This window comes from Camelus bactrianus, chromosome 6 (genome assembly GCF_048773025.1).
Source record: "Camelus bactrianus isolate YW-2024 breed Bactrian camel chromosome 6, ASM4877302v1, whole genome shotgun sequence".
NCBI lineage: Eukaryota > Metazoa > Chordata > Mammalia > Artiodactyla > Camelidae > Camelus > Camelus bactrianus.
In genome coordinates this window covers 13669716-13685971 of record NC_133544.1, presented here as the reverse complement: position 1 = coordinate 13685971, position 16256 = coordinate 13669716, and the positions used below count along the sequence as shown (strand labels likewise).

The 16256-nt window shown below is 44.3% G+C and overlaps 1 long non-coding RNA gene across 1 annotated transcript in view; it reads right to left on the bottom strand.

The window, feature by feature from the left end:
- Positions 1–2569: 2569 nt before the first annotated feature.
- LOC141577799 (uncharacterized) overlaps positions 2570–16256 on the bottom strand; it is a 36209-nt gene continuing 22522 nt past the window's right edge. The window contains exon 5 of the long non-coding RNA XR_012507268.1: positions 2570–5891. This is a non-coding gene — a long non-coding RNA (uncharacterized LOC141577799). The remainder of the gene's footprint in view (positions 5892–16256) is intronic.

Below are 16256 nucleotides of genomic sequence, written 5' to 3'. Positions count from 1 at the left end.
TTGAATAGAAGAGAGGATTCTCTCTCTCTCTCTGCCTGCTGATTGAGTTGCCCTCGGTGCTTCTGGTTCTCAAGGCTTCAGAGACTAAGACTGGAATGTACACCAGCTCTCAGGCCTTCAAACTTCAAATCACCAGCTTTCTTGGGTCTCAAGCCTGCAGATGACAGATTGTTGGACTTCTCAGCCTCTCAAGTCACGTGAGCCAATTCTTTATAATAAATCTCATTCTCTCTCTGTAGGTTCTGTTTCTCTGGAGAACTCTAATACACTCTTTAAGAAGGGAACCTGCAGGATGTGTAAAGCTGGTGCAAAGGACACTCAAAAACAGATACTTATTCAAGATATTTAGAAACAGATATTTAACCTGTCAGGGAAAGAATGCTGAAATAAAACTTCTATGTTAGATATAAAACTGTGGAATGTTCTACAGGACAACAAGTCTGCAATCTTAGGGTTGTTTTTTTTTTTAACAGGACAGAAATAACTTACATCTCTGCTGAGCAAAATTATTTGCAGCCTATCAATCTTTTCCCAAGCTAAGATAGAATTTTGCAGTCTGGGTCTTAATTAATAATAAATGAAGCAAAAATATATTTTTCTAGAGAATTAGTAACTCTTGGGAGTATCTGTTACACTATGCTCCAATATGGTATTAAAGGACATGCAACATTCTTTACCATTTTCCAAGTTTTGAATAATTTTTTCTTAAAAGTTTTCTCATGTCAAATGGGATACTGCAAGAAACATTGCAGAGTATAGAGGAGATACCATATCAAACATATGAAAGGAAAGCCCTTCTTTCTTAGTCAACGAGACTGATAATTTCACAAGCTATTGCCAGCCATTAATTTCTTATCACGTATCAATAACATCATTAGGCAGAAGGGTGTCCTTCTCCTGACATTCAAGGGTCTGAAGACCCCAACGTCTCCTCTTTGTTTCTCTAGCCCTAAGGGTTGGGAACTGCTTCCTGCTGTTACTGTCTCTGAATTACCTCAGTGTTCTCTTTTAGCTTTATCCTTCCTTCAACGTCTGTTTAATAAGTTGACTATATTAAATAATTAATAAGTTCACTCTGTTAAAATAATGAATTTTTTGGTGTGTTTCTGACTTGACCCTGGCTGCTAAAGGTGGAGGAGTGCATATTTCCTCAGTTTCCTGGTGACCAGAAAGAGTCCTATTAAAAAAATATATGATCCCTAAAGTCACATTAACTATTACATTCAGAATTGTTACTCCTGCTAGAAAGCATTTGCTGAATTTTTCCCACATACAACACAGTCTCAAAGCACTTTGCATACATTGTCTCATCTAATCCGCAAAACAATCTTCTGAGCTGTTTAGTACTCTGAGCCTCACTTTAAAGATGGAGAAACTGAAGTCCAGAGAGGCTTAGTAGCTTCCCCAAGATCCAACTAGCCAATAGTGGGTCTGGGATTCAAACCCAGGCTGCCTGCATCCACTATCTTTTACAAATTGTGACACATGAATCATCATATTTGTGTCGTGACAGTATAAAAAGGGAAGACGTTTCATCAAGATGAAAAATAAAACAAAGAAAACCTACATGTGGCAGGAACATTCAGCAGGAATCACTGGGGACCCAGAGATAGAAGACACGTGTTCTTGCAAGGACGGGTTGTTCAGGACCATGGACAGTGGCTGCGGTTCTCCTTAAACTTTGGCCCCCGTGACAATGCGAAATACATTTCTTATTTTGCAGACTGTCCTGTATCGCTCTGTAGGTTGCACTCTGAACAGAAGTGCCTGGTAAATGGGTGAGGGTGGAGTTTGATTGCCAAGCTGTGCAACCCAGTGCAGGGCTATCATTTCCCTGAAGAAAGAGCACCTTTCATACGTTCTCTCATGGAAGTCTTATGGGCTGTTAGTGGCCCTGTTACTGCAGGCCATGATCCCAAAGTTTGGAGACAAGTCGAAGGTTCAGCAGCTGGGAGCTGGACTAAGACCCAGGCAAACTGAATTTGGGTGAGGAGAGGAGGGAGCGATGACTTTGGGGAATTTGGAAGGCAAATTTCGGAGAAAGCCTTGGAAAGCCTTGGTGGCGCTTGAGGAGAAAGAAGGGTAAAGGAGGAAGGAGGCTGCTTAGTGGAAGCAAATTTTTCAGATCTGATGCTTTTGCCTAAGGCTGGCCTTCACCTTAGTGTTGAGACAGCAAAAAGAGACAAGAATGTGCAACCAGAAGACCTAAGTTGAATTCCTGGCTTCACAGTCTCTAGACTTTGAACTTGAAGTTGCATTTATCATCTTTGTGTCCTAACTCTGAGCACAGTGTGTCCTAACTCTGAGCACAATATGCAAGGAGATTGTGTACTGAACTGAACTAGGTACAGATTCCATGCAGTCTTGTGCCAGTACTTCCAGAAATGTCTGAGACTGTTTCTTTCCCTGAAAAATAAGGTCTTATCTTCTTGAAAGGGTTATTGTGAGGATTGAATGAAATAATTAAGTTGTTTCTTGTATAGTTTTATAGATGCAACTTGACTGGTCCTTGTTTTTATTTATGAAGAGTAGAATATACTACAGAATCCATAGTAAAGTGTTTTGGGAACTGGTAACAGATTTAAAAAAAAAACACCGCTACAAATGCTGTATGAAAAACCAAAATTCTATACAAAAAGAGGATCCATGAGGTATTTTTATAATTAAAATGGTGTGAACATTACACTTTAGAAACTTTGTCCAACTTAGTAAATGCAACATTTACACCTTCAGAAAGAAAACTTTTCTCTTCCTGAATTTTTGATTTGTTCGAAAAATCAATAGTTGACACTTCTTTAAATCCAGCATTTAAAACAAACCCACTAGGCAAACTCTACCAGAAGCTGCAACCTCTTGATCTCCAAATCCAGGCCAAGATACTAACAAGGTGCAGAAGTTATTTCATAACTATGTAGTAATGGTGAGACTATGGCAGGTGATGAGGAAATAAGAAGGGAGAGGAGAGAGCAAAAGGAGAGAGCCAAGGAAAAGATCAAAAACCTCCCCAGCCCAAGCAAATTTAGGAGCTTTTCCATATCAGGACACCTGCCGTTTAAGACTAAAATATCCACTTTGAGGCTTTAAATAGATGAGCGCCAAAGTGACACAACGGATGTCACTCTGGCAAACATTGATCCATTAGGGTGATTTTTTTTTTTTTGCAACGTTCTTTCCAAAGATGTAAATGTTATTTGTTTCAAATGAGGAAAGGAACAACACTGGTCTAAGTCACACTTACCCAGCTATTCTTTTTACAGCATAAATTAATGATCTCTCGGTTTGCACTGACAGATACTCAGAGGTGTTTAATCAGCTGTCTCTGACAAAACACGGTATTTTTTAGGCTGGCACATTTACAAATAAAGAAAAAGCAGCCTGTAATCCCTCATAAAGTCGAGCCATGGTTCAGCTCCATTTGATGAAATTACATTATCTTGAGCACTTGCTCATGAATGCATAAACAGGGCACAGCTTGGGAAGTTCAGGTACGTGCGGAGCATAAATATTGTATGGGATACATTAGCTAGGGCCCACGAGGAAGGGCATCTCAACCTTCCTATTCCAGGTGGAAGGAGAAAAGGGAAGATGGTCTAGCCAAGGCAAAAGATCACCTACTGGCTTCTGATGAGTCAAGGTCACGCAGCCCAGCAGAGAAAGCAGGGGTGGGAGAATGGAGGTGCTGGAGATAGACATTTCCTTGAGCAGGGGAGCATCTGTGCACACAAGAGACAGATAATTATTATCTGAGCTGATTGTCGCCTCCTTGGATGCAGAAGGAAGGATGAAAATGTTAAAATGCATATTGTCTCCTTGAGTTGGGCCTAGATGTTATTGACAGTCTGTGCACAAATGCAGCAATTACAGAATGCCCACTGTGTGCCAGGGCTGCAGATACAAAGGCAATGAAGATACTCCTGTCATGGAAGGGCTCACAGTCTCAACAGGTAGGAGCATAGTCAGGGCTCCCGGTAGCAACAGAACCCAGTTCTGGCTAAGCTAAGCAGGAAAAAGAATTCACTAAAAGGATATGGAGGGGGGCTTGCAAAATGGGGCACAGAATAGGACCAAAGCTTGAAAGCATGCCTCAGCTGGCACCACTGGTACCACCGACATGAGAGCCTAGTTGTGACCTCTGGAAGATCTGCCATTGCTGCAGCCACCCTGCCAGCATGGGGTCCCCAGGGTCTCTGACTTTTTGTGCCACAGATTTCTGAGTCAAGCCTGGAGATGGGTATATGACTGAAGATGACAAGTCAGTTGCCCTCATTTTAGTGAAAGGAAACTGGGGGAGCGGGTATCTGGCATTTTCTGTTTTGATGGTGGGAAGGAGGCTTATAAGAAGTGGAGGATGCTCCAAGCATAGGAGAAATGTTCAGATGCTAAGTGATCAAAAAGAAAGACAAATGTCCACTACAGACCAATACAATATGTGTTTCAAAATATTATGGCACGTGCTCAGTACAACCATGCACAGAGAGCTTCAGGAGCACTGAGTAGGGGGAGGGAATCTTAGGCTGACTGGTGCTAAAAGAAGGCTTCCTGGAGGGAACAGTGCAGAGTCTGAATGAGGAAAAAGAGTGATCTGAGGAGTATAGGAGGGAGGGGCATGGTAGACAGGGAAGAGCCCAGGGGATTCTGTTTCCAGAGGAGAGAGGGTGGGGTGGAGACTGATGGGCTGGAGTCTTACAAAGGAGCACAGGGAGGATGCTGTATGCCATGGTGGGAACTCAAAGATATGGGTGGATCTGTGAAGCCAAAGAGGAAGAATGAATTTTTAGTAGCTGTGGCGGATGAAGGAGGATCCATGACAACTCTCCAGTCCAGCCTGGGTGCTTGGGGAAGTGGGGCCATTGGCCAACAGAGAGAAGAGGCAGGGGAAGAGGAGGCAGTTTGGGAAAGGGGATGGGATAGTTTTGGTTTGGGACAGTTGAGTGGGAGGTGCCACGAGGATATCCAAGATGTCAAGTCAGCAGTTGGATACATGAGTCCAACTCATAAGAAAGATGATAGTGAAGGTATGATTTGACTTACCATCCTGGTGGTCAGGACTACAAGGGGGCCATTGGTTTGTCTAAGTCGAGCATGTGGAGGGGAAGGACAAGAACAGAATCCTTGGGAGCAGACACTCATTTTTAAGGAGAAGAGACTGGAAAAGAGCCAAGGATGGAGCCAGAACATAAGTTAGAGTGGTGGACCATTCCAATGATGTGTGGTTCATGGTGTTTCAGAGCTGAGAGGATAAGAAGGAACTGGATGGAAAAAGCCACCCTTTAGGATTAGAACTATGGAGGCAATTCTAGAAGAATGGTGACTGTGGAAGCCAGATTTCAAGGGGCTGTGGAGGAAACAGGAAGTGAGGAAATGGAGACAAAGAGCAGTAACATCTTCTGCAAGAATCTAAGTAGAGAAGCAGTGGAGAGAGAAAGGCTAGGAGAGATAGAGAGGTCACAGAGGGTTTTCTTTAAGGGCGTGAAAGATACGAGAGGACAGCATATACAGGTGGAGGGGACAGAGCCAACGAAAGAGGTTATGGAGAGATTTAGGAGAGAGGCTACCTGCTGGAGCAAACTCATGATTAAATGCAGGGGAGCACGGGGAGGAATTCCCCTTGGTGAACAGGTACATCTCAACCTCTGAGACTGGTGAGGAGGAGGTAGTAAAGGGTACCGATAAAGTTAAGTGTGTGTAGGTGAGTAGATTATCAAGGTAAAGGCTAAGCTGCCATAACAAAGGGGCCCCAGAATTTAGCAGCTCAAACAAGACAGAACTTTGTCTCTCATGGGACAGTCCAGGACGAGCAGTCAGGCTCTTCATCATGAAGCCACCCGGCGATCCAGGCCAGCAAGGCAGCGTGGCCATCCTCAACATCAGCTTCCAAGGTTGTTCCCAGCCTGTGGGATGAAAAAAGCATGAGCCAGTCTAGGGTAAGATCTTCTTTAAGAAAATGACTCGCACGCAAGACATTTACTCATCTCCTATGAAAAAGAACTTAGACACATGGCCACACCTACCTGCAGGAAGCAGCCATATGCCCTGGAAAATAGACTCGGGAGACAGAAGTAGGAGGGGAGGAAATTTAGGTATTTCATGATTAGTAGCCTCAGATTTCCTCCCCAAGTTGGCACAGAGGAGAGAATGCGGATGGAGAGGTGACGTAGAGAGAATGGTGAAAGTGTGGCACAGCCGGTGAGGGAGATCTTAACATTGAGTCATCCTAACATTCTGCTTGGCTGGTGTGGTGCCATGTGGGGGTGCTGTCTGTGTCACTGTGGCTCTGGCAGAGGGCAGACAGTAGCACTAATCCAGACATGGGGGGTTGACAGCAAAGAATAGAATTCAATTCTGTAGAATCCTAGCTGGAAATAAGAGTTCAAGGTCAGTGCAGCACTGAGACCCCCTAACAGACTATACGTGGGCACACATCATGCCTGTGTGTGTGTGTTAGTGCATGTCCAGAGGGGATAACAGCGTGCAGGCTAGAGCTCTCAGCTACAGGGAAAAGCACGCGGGGTTAGGGGGGGTGTGAGAAAATGCAGTAATCAAGCACTAGGGGTCTCGAAAAGTGTACCTATTTATAGAGAAGGTTCTGAGAAGGGGAAAGACAAGAGACTGTGTTCGCTGTGTGGGACTGTAAAATTTTAGACTTTGAAAGACGTTCAAGGAATACCAAGGGCCAGGGGCAGGGGGACAGTGGCTTAAGTGGAGGGGAATGGAGGTTATTAAGGCTGAGACCAACTGGGAGGCCAGGATATCGGGTGGTGAATGCACCAGGATGATGGCATGGCAAGGAGGAGTGAGATCCAGGCACCAAGAGGCTAAGGAATTGTGGGAGCGGCCGGGAAGCCTGCAGGAGAACCGGGTAGGGGGGAGAGGTGTGAACTTCAGGGAAGGGAGGCAGAAGCTTCCACAAGAGCAGAAGCAGCGATGCCGAATGGATGGCTGAGCCCACCTCCAGGACCTGAGTTGTGGGAGAAAGGGGAGGTGGCCCCTCTGTTTATTATGAGAGGGCCACTGAGGAAACCATGTCCTTGGGCAAAGTCTGTTTGTAACTAAAGCGCCAGACAAAGAAGTTGAGGATTCAGAGAAGCGTGGTGTTCACTGTGGAAGACGGCAAAGTGGAAAGACTGGTGATGATGGTGGCAGGGAGCAGGCAGCTCAGGACAGCAGGAAGAAGACAGCTCTGAGGAGGCGAGACGGCCACGGGGATGCAGAGCCAACAGGATGCAGGGCCTGGCTGGACTGGGTGTCTCGAGGCTCCCAGTGGGGCTCTGGTGTCTACCTGAGGCCCAGCCTAAGCAGACTCTGCCTTGAGGTGCTCAGGGGGTTCTAGGAGACCAGCCAGGCAGAGGCCCGCCCACCCCGGGCTTGTCCTGTCAGAGCCAGGGGTGGGGAGGGGGGTGGGGGCTGGTCTTGATGGCAGCTTCCTGGAGTCGGGTGGGGCCCAGTCTTCCACAGGCAGGCCCTCTGGGTCCGAGGCTGTATGCACAGTCTCTTCTCTGCCCTGAAGTTCTTTACCTGTTGCTCCTGATGATGCTGTCTTTGCAAACATAAGGCATGACCTCCTAGCCCATTGCAAGTTCAATGAGAACTTTTTCTTACATGGAGACATCAATTATTCCTAACAGAGGCCACCATACTAATGGGGCAGACACACCAACACACACAGGCATACCCACAGCAGATGCACGCACACACAGCCTATTACTAAGGCCATGATGCTGCATTAACACACACATTGGTGTTTCTCAAAGTCATCAATGCTTTGTTCCATTAACCTTAATGTCACCTTCTATTACGCACAAACGTACCTTTGTGCAAGCAGCTGGAACTCAGGACTGCGGGAGAGTATAAACGTATCTGAGCATCACTCATTACCTGGAGATCATGGTAGAATAAGGACAGCTTCCCATGCCTGGTCTTCACACCTCTGACTTCATAGCAACAAAAATAGGATGCTCATTTCCACTCCCTGGGAACCCCTCAAGTACTCTGGCTTATTTTTCAGATCATAGAATGAAAATGTTTAGAGCTGGCAGAGTCTCCGAGGATCACCTCCTTGTCCAGAGTCTTATATCTTGATCCCACTTTAGGCCCCTTTGTACTGGGTAGATGTTTTAGCATCACTCATGGATTATCTTAAATTCCAGCATCCTGTTGGGTGAATCTATCCTCTATCAACCACAACAACAAAAATGTCCATTTTGGCTAAGAGGCCTAGACTCCAGGTTAAATTGCCGTTTGAGAATTTTTATGTGTCTTTTACTCTTGTTTGGAGGAGGAAAATGTGGTATTAATTTTATTTAAAAAAAAAAAAAAACAAACTATGCCTCAGTGTGTATAGTTATCCCAGGGCAATTTTAAAAATAGAGACGAATCATTTTGATGTTTCAAAACAACCGGGAAACACATTACGTGTGAGTCCTGGAGCCTCCCCTTTCATCACATGTGCCTTTTGAACCAGGGCAGGGGTGCCAAACGGTTTTCATCTTGTGTGCCCACTTGGATTGCTAATAGTAGCTGCTGAAAAGGACCCTGGGGCGCTTGCAGGCTCAGGGAGAGAAGCGCTGGCGTTAATTAACAATGTCTGTTCTGCATACAAGCACGGAGAGTGAAACAATGGAGGACAGAAGGACGAGGAAGCAGAGTGCTGGAAGACTGGCCATACCGCCCGGTCTAGGGGCTCCTCTGGAGCTCCCGCCCCCCGCCAATGTCCTCTGCTTCTCAGAGATTCTGTGTCTCAAGGGCATCTATAAGCCACGTTAAGCAGTTTCTTAAACCTCTGCCTATCTTCTCCTAGCATGACTAGGTTGGGCTAAAATACTCAGCAACTTGAATCTTAAAGGAAAAAGGTGAAAATAATCACATTATAGATTCAGCTAGATGTCTACTGCATGAATGAATTAATCCTTTTGAGACTCTCTCTGACCCTATTTGAGTGATTGCTGAAGCGTTATTTTACCCCTTCTCCTTTGAGATGAAATTCCTACCTTTACTGCTGAGAAAGGGCACTTCTGCCCTCAAACATCAGAGCGTTTACTTATAGACTCACCTTCCACCCATCCACACTGTCATTCCTGCCTCTGGTTACACAGAATGCTTCTTCCCTGTCTCTAAAGTCATCCCTCTGCCTAAACTCATGACTCATCCCCTTTGTATTCTGAATTTCCTGACCCTTGGTCTCTATTGGTGCCATTGATCAAAACAGAACATACAAGAGGATGACAGTGTTGGTGAGAAAAACATTGAGTTTAATTAATACGGAGCCTTTTGAGTTTGAGGTGTCCATGGGTCATCTGTGTGTACATGTCCACTAGGCAACTGGCTACCCTGGAATTTAGGAGGGAAATTATTTGGTGGTCTTCTGGTAAACTTGCTCTCTGAAGGAAAACAAAAACAAAAACCTCTGTAGTATTTGCCAATTTCCGTGGTGTAAACATGTCTACATGGCTGCTTTCAAGTTATCAGTGGCTTAAAACTAGCTTGCAAATTTCTTAAATATTTAATAATCAATCCTTGTGAGTACATTCAAGCCAGCTCCAGAATATAAGCAGAGGTTGAGAGTAGAGATAGAGATTTTGGAGTCAAAGATGGCAAACAAAACCCTAAAAGTGTTTAAGATGGAGAGTGCATGGCGTAAAAGGAGAGGGTCAAAGGCCCAACTCCTTAGCATCCAGCACCTCCTATCACCTTCTTCCTGGGGCAAAGAACAACCTCAATAACAAAAGAATGAGAATAATTGCATGGGGTCTTGTGTTCAGCATGCAGAGCCCTAGAGTAGGAGCCCACAGAACCTGGGTTCATAGAGGGGAATAAAAAGGTTGATGTATGAGAAAGAAAGTTTTAAAAACTAACATCAAACAGATAATGACAGCCACCTGCCAAAGATTCCCCATCTCAAGGCACAATCTGTGAATGTGCTGTCCAAGAGGTCTGGAAGCAACCTGTCCAAGCGCAGGGGCCTGGGAGCATACAAGTCATTAGGGTAGGCTGCCACTCAACAGCTAGATGGTAGCTGGGCAGGCTGAAGGAAGGATGCTCTCATGGAAAGGCGGGCTCTCCACAAGGTCCAGAACAGCACAGGGAGGAAAGGACCTTTGTCATTCTGTCCAGCCCTGGCTGGTCAGCACCCACGTCTTTATCCCTGCAATGGGGATGGTGACTTTGGAGTATAAGGTAGCTTAGCTTCATTCCCTTTAAAGATCAGCTGACCCTCTTTGCATGGATTAGCACAACCGCTGTGCTCCTATGCAGACTTGCAGGATTCCCTGCAGTGGGAAAGATGCTGCAGGATTTGAATGGTCTAGACTATCTAGACTATTAACTATCATGACCATCATCATGACTTCTCTTGGTCACTGGGCCAAGCACCTGGCATATATGATCTCAGTTTATCCTTATGACAACCTTACCAGGTGGGAATTGCTAACCCCATTTACAGATTAGGAAAGCGAGGCTCAGAGAGTTTAAGTAACCTGGTTTCTCTGAAATGTGATCCTAAGGAGCAGACTCTGGGCCATGAGACTCCACCAAGGCCAAGGTGAAGCCTTGCTAAACAACCAGCAAAGCTAAAGCCCCGGATCCTTCACACCACTTTTTAAAGCAGCAGCTACTATTGCTCTGGGCCTGGGCAGGTGGCCCTGGTGCCTCCCCCAGGGAGAACAGTCATGGACTCTTGAATGAAGGAGAAGTTATGGACCCACAAATGATGAGATTCTAACAAACAAAAGGGATGCTTGATTACAAAGGTTGCTCTGTGTTTAAGCAGAGCCCTATAGCTATTTTTAGTTCACTGTGAACAGCAAAAGTTGTCTCCTTCAGAGCTCTGTTTCCCAGCCTGGCTAAATCTTGTTACTGCCTTAAGCATCACTTGGGTGTCATGGCCTTTTTGAGGGCATCTGGCCTTCCTCAGGGCTAAGAGATATTGATACGAAGAGGGCAGGTGGGCGGTAGAACTAGACAAGATGTCCAAGCCTTCATCGCAATAAGGAGGTTGGCCTCGTCCTAGGAAGAGTTGGGTATCTGATGTTGACTAATAATGGTAACAAGGATAGTAACAGCGATGGCAATAAGAAGAACAGAAGGGAAAAGATGAGAAGATACAGTTTGTGGAACACATATCAAGTGCTAGGTTCTGGGCTGGGCCTCTGTGGTCATGCACTGAGCCAGCGGCTCATCCAGGAAGTCATGGGCACCTTGGGTGTCTCAAATGGGGCAGGAAAAATACTGAATTCAGTGGTTCTTTTACTTTATGAATTGTGCTCTCCTTCAGCGGATTATCGTAGGAATTTTCCTCTCAAGCTGGCAAAGTGCCGAGGGAGAGAGCTGCGGACATCCAGGGAGGATGCCGAGGGGTCATCTGGAGGGCACTGCAGTCTGTGAGTCAGAGAAGGGGCGGGTGGCTGGGCACCAGCTCCCTGCCCTAACTGCATTAATTCCTTGGCCCAGTTCATGCCTAGCCTGAGAGGAGGGCCAGAAACCGAAAGGCCTGATTTAATTTCAATTAAATTGAAATGTAATTGTGGTGCCTTTCACCTCCTCATGATAAGACCAGCAGACAACCTAGGTTCCAAATTTTCCTCCCTCGCATCCAAAAGGCTGTTAGTTGCTCTCAAGGATGACCCACACTGGCCTAGGAACACTCAGGCGTGCAGTGCACACACACCTGGTTCCCAGTTCTCTCTCTACTAGGCAGATGGGGAAAAGGAACAAGGCTTGTTTGTGGGAGGTTTATATGGCCATGCCTGAAAGCGGTGGTCATCATTTCAGCTCACATATCATTTGCCAGAATTCAGCTACAGGGCCACACCTAACTCCAAGGGAGGAAGGGAAACGTAGCACAGTTGTCCAGAAAGAAGTTTGGAACATGAATGTTGTTAAGCTCTAGCAGCCTTTGCCACATCCTTTTAGGGCAAGCTTCCTCTGTTCCAAGTTGGAGCTCCTTGTTGTGGTCCATTCAAGTCTAAAAAGAAACCCTGGTATCTTCCATTGATATGAAAATGGCCATTCAACTGAAGCCTCCTGAAAGTTTTTCTGGATAACTCCACTAGAGTCAGACGCAAAGATGTAAGCAGAGAGCAGGTCTCCTAATGTTAGAAGAAGGACCACTGAGTCATCCTTAGTGTAAAAAAAATTAAACACAGCAGCTACATAATTTTTATAATTCAACTTCTTCCTCTTTCTTCCTATTTCCCTCCAAACACAGGAGAGAAACAGTCATTATTCTTTCCCTTCTGCTCTCTTAGGCCTGGAAATCTTGCCTTCAAAGCTTCAGGAGAGACTGTTCAACCCACGATAAAAACAAAAACAAAAATAAAAAACAACAAAAAATCCCTTGTGAAATCATAGCAACTTAGTGGGAGGAGAATGAAATGTTCCCAGCTATCTCTTGCTACAGAAGATGTGAAGAGAATATAAATAAATGTAGACAGTACAATTTACTTTGCTGAAACACAAAAATTATAGGGTTTCAATCTACAGAAAAAGACTGAAGTTTTTTTTTGACACTAGGTAAGTACATTTTGTGCATTTGGCTCCTGATTCTCTCAGAAATGAAACTCCCTAGAGAAAAGACTTGAAATCCAGAGAAGGAAGGTGACAACTCATTCTGGTGTCCCTAAGACGGCCCCAGACTATGCCTGTTCTCCCATGTAATCACTTATAACCCCTTTGCTCTCAAAAACGTCCCAGTGAGATGATACTTTCTATGATCATATGAGAGCATGGAGAGGAACTTTGTTTATATTTAATATCACTCTGGCAAAACTATGCTTGTAAACAGCATTAGGAAAATGGTTAAGTAAATCATAGAGAAAGCCACCAAATCATGACCATGCACAAGATTTGAAAACTTTTTGGACCCATAGTACTGACATGCCCTCCTAACTGATTTCCTTGTCTCCAATCCTGTCCCTTCTAATGTGTTTAGAACCACTGTATACAATAGCACAGATTGTACCCAGCAAACTCCAGGAGGTGCTACTCCCACAGACGAGGATGGAAACAGTGCCTATTCTTGAATTGTATAGTACCCAACCTGCCCAACTGTACGGGGCAGTCCTGAATGTGTTTTCCACACTGCAACCTCAATGCTTTTTCTTAAAATGAATGCACTAAACATGACATTCACTGATTAGAACCATTCTGTAACTTTCCTTTGACATCAGAATCAGGTACAAACTCTATTTTGTACTCCTAGCAGGCCTATGATCTCTGCTCCCTGACAAACTCCCTAGCCTCTTCCCTTGCCTTTCCTCGTCGTGGAGTCTGTGATGGCTACTTGTGTGTATCAATTTGACTGGGCCAGGAGGCTCCTGTGAAGTTAGTCAAATGTTACTTTGGGTGATTCTGTGGGAATTTTTTTGAATGACATTAACATTTAAATCAGTGGACTGAGTAAAGCAGACTGCCCTCCATAATGTTAGTGGGCCTCATCTAATCATTTGAAGGCTTGACTAGAACAAAAGACTGACCTCCAGCAAAGTAAAAGAGAATTCTTTTTCCTGACAGCCGTCAAAATGGAGCATTGGCTCCTCCTGTTTCTTCAGCAGCTTCCACCCTTTAAACTTGAATTGGGACATCAGCTCTGCAGATTTTGGACTTGTCAGTCTCCATAATCATGTGGGTTAATTCCTTATAACAAATTTCTTCCTCTTTTTTTCTTTCCTTCAGATTTATTGGATTAGGGTCTCACTCTTATGACCATATTTAATCTTAATTATCTTTTTAAAGGCCCTATTTCTCAAAATACTCACTTTGGAGGCTTAGGGCTTCAACATACGAATTTAAGGGGAATACAACTCAGTCCATAACAGAATCCAAGCTCCCACCACCTTAAGTTACTCTTGTATCATGTCCTCCAAACACTATATACTTGTTCAACTTGGGTCTTGCCTAAGCCATGAAGAACACTTCCTTCTGCAGAGACCACTCCTCCCAATTCCTCTTCATTAAGCTCATTCTTATGCATCTTTGGGTCTCAGATTACAGAGCACTTCTTCCAGGAAGCCTTCCTTGAGAACCACCTGTAAGTCTAGCTTGGCGTTTCCTCTAACAGGTTTCCATAATCCCTATCACTCACTTCCATTTGCTTATCACATTGCACTGTCTGTTTCCCATTGCCTGACCTGTATTCCACTGAACCCCTACCATCTAACCCTGAGCCTGGTGCCATAATACACAATAAATACTTCTTAAATTTAAATTGAAAAAGTAAAATGAAAATAGCAAGCATATACTGTGATTATAACTATGTAAAAACACTCGAGCAAAGGAAAAATGTTGAGAAGGAATTACACCAAATGACAACATTGATTTTGTTTATGTGGTTGATGGTTTTAATTTGTCTTTTTTCTATTTCCTACATTTTCTATGGTGTGATCAGATTATTTTATAACTTTTAAAAGTATGATTTAATAATAATAGCTTTTTAATTCTCAGTCTGAAGCTGGCTTGTTTGATGCTATATTCCAAGGGAACTGATTCCTTGAAACAAAAGATTCTGAAAGGTATCTTGGAGTTGCCCCTAATGGGATTTGACATGTATGTTATTAGTTGGGGGGGTGTGACCTCCCCAGAGAATGGTTCATTACTGCTCTGTGGGGTTTCCATAATGAGCACATAGTCACCTTGGCAGGTGGGAATTCTCCAGATGGTGAGCTTGCCCTGGGGATCTGCATTACTAAGATGTCCTATAGCTTGAATGCCAGAAGACCAGTGAGGTGTGGATATTTTTTATTGAGGTGAAGCTACTTGGTATTATTCCCTAGTTCTTAGTTTTACCCAAGGGGAGAGAAGAAACCAAACACCTGAGGATATTTATAGCCCAGTGTAATGGCCTCTCTGGGCCTAAAGAGAGTCATGCACCTGCAGATGTTCAGTAGTTAATCAGTTATGCTGTATCTTTGGTCTTAGGAGAGGGGCCAGTTCTAGGTTGGAAGTTAGAATTACTGAAGGAAAAGGGCTGATGTGGTGATTGGTAATGATGGGATGGCAGGATAAAGGGCAAAAGCAACTAACATGTACTGAGCTCTGTGTGTGGAAAGCACAGTGCAGGGTCCCTTAATAGACTTCTCTGTGGCCACATCAACTGTACTCACCCATTCCCTCCTTCTTGGCTGTGTAGCCATCTGCCATTTGCGAAGACTGAAAATGCCAGAAACCTATTTCCTCAGGCTCCCTTGCTGCTAGAACATGTAACTTCTATCTTGGCCAATGATACCCAAGGAGAGGACTATAGGGAGGCTCTAGGAAGAGTTTTCCTCCTTAGTAAATGTGACCTTTGAAGGAAATGTTTCTTTCACCAGAAATTACCCTCTCTACATGTGATGCCTGGAACTGTGGCAGCCATCTTGTGAGCATGAAGAAGCAAGACTAAACCCAAAGCCAAAAGACCCCAGGGATGTCAGAGCAGAAATGTGGAAAGAGCCTGAATTTTTTATATTGTGGAGCAGATGAATCAGTGCTGGAACTGTCCTACCTCTGAAAGTCTTGTCATGTTAAGTAATAAACCTTTTTTAGTTGGGTATTCTGTGATTTGTAGCATCCTATTTTCCTTTAATCCTTGTGAAAACTCTGTGGTGGTGATATATTCACTTTACAGATGAGGAAACCGTAGGTTCAGAAGGTTACCTGGCACTAAATCTGTGTTTTTTCTCACCACACACCACACTTATTCTGCTCATCACTGAGAGTTAGGGCTGTTTATTAGAGCAGTTAGTCTCTCTTGATTATAGAAAGGCTGAGTATAGAAAGAGCACTTTGTGAACTGGTGCTGTAAAGATGTTGGACATTGTGTTCATATCTCTAGGAGCACTGAAAAGTCATCTAGCTTAAAAGTTCTGGTGCCCAGGCTGCAGACTAGTACGATTAAAGTAGAAACTATGGGGAGTAGATCCCTGACATGAGTGATTTTTCAAAGCTCCCACGTGATTCCAATGTGCTGCTACCACAGTTGAGTTCCACTGTTCAGCACAAAGCATTATAGGATAGTTTTAAGCAAAAGTAGTTTGAAATTACTTAAATCCAATGCTTAAAAAGATTGGAATCTCCTTGAAGGCAAGAAATAGGTCTACTTTTGCATCCCTTTTCTTCTCCCTCTTCCAGTAACCCTTTGCCCAGCTTTTTGTAGTACTTAAGGTGGCAGGGTGCCTTCTTCCCCAGGGGGGAAAATGCCCTGATTTGTAGCATTTGCCAGTTTCTGTGGTATAAACGTTCCCTCCATGGCTCATTTCAAGCTACCAGTAGAATGTCAACTGTCT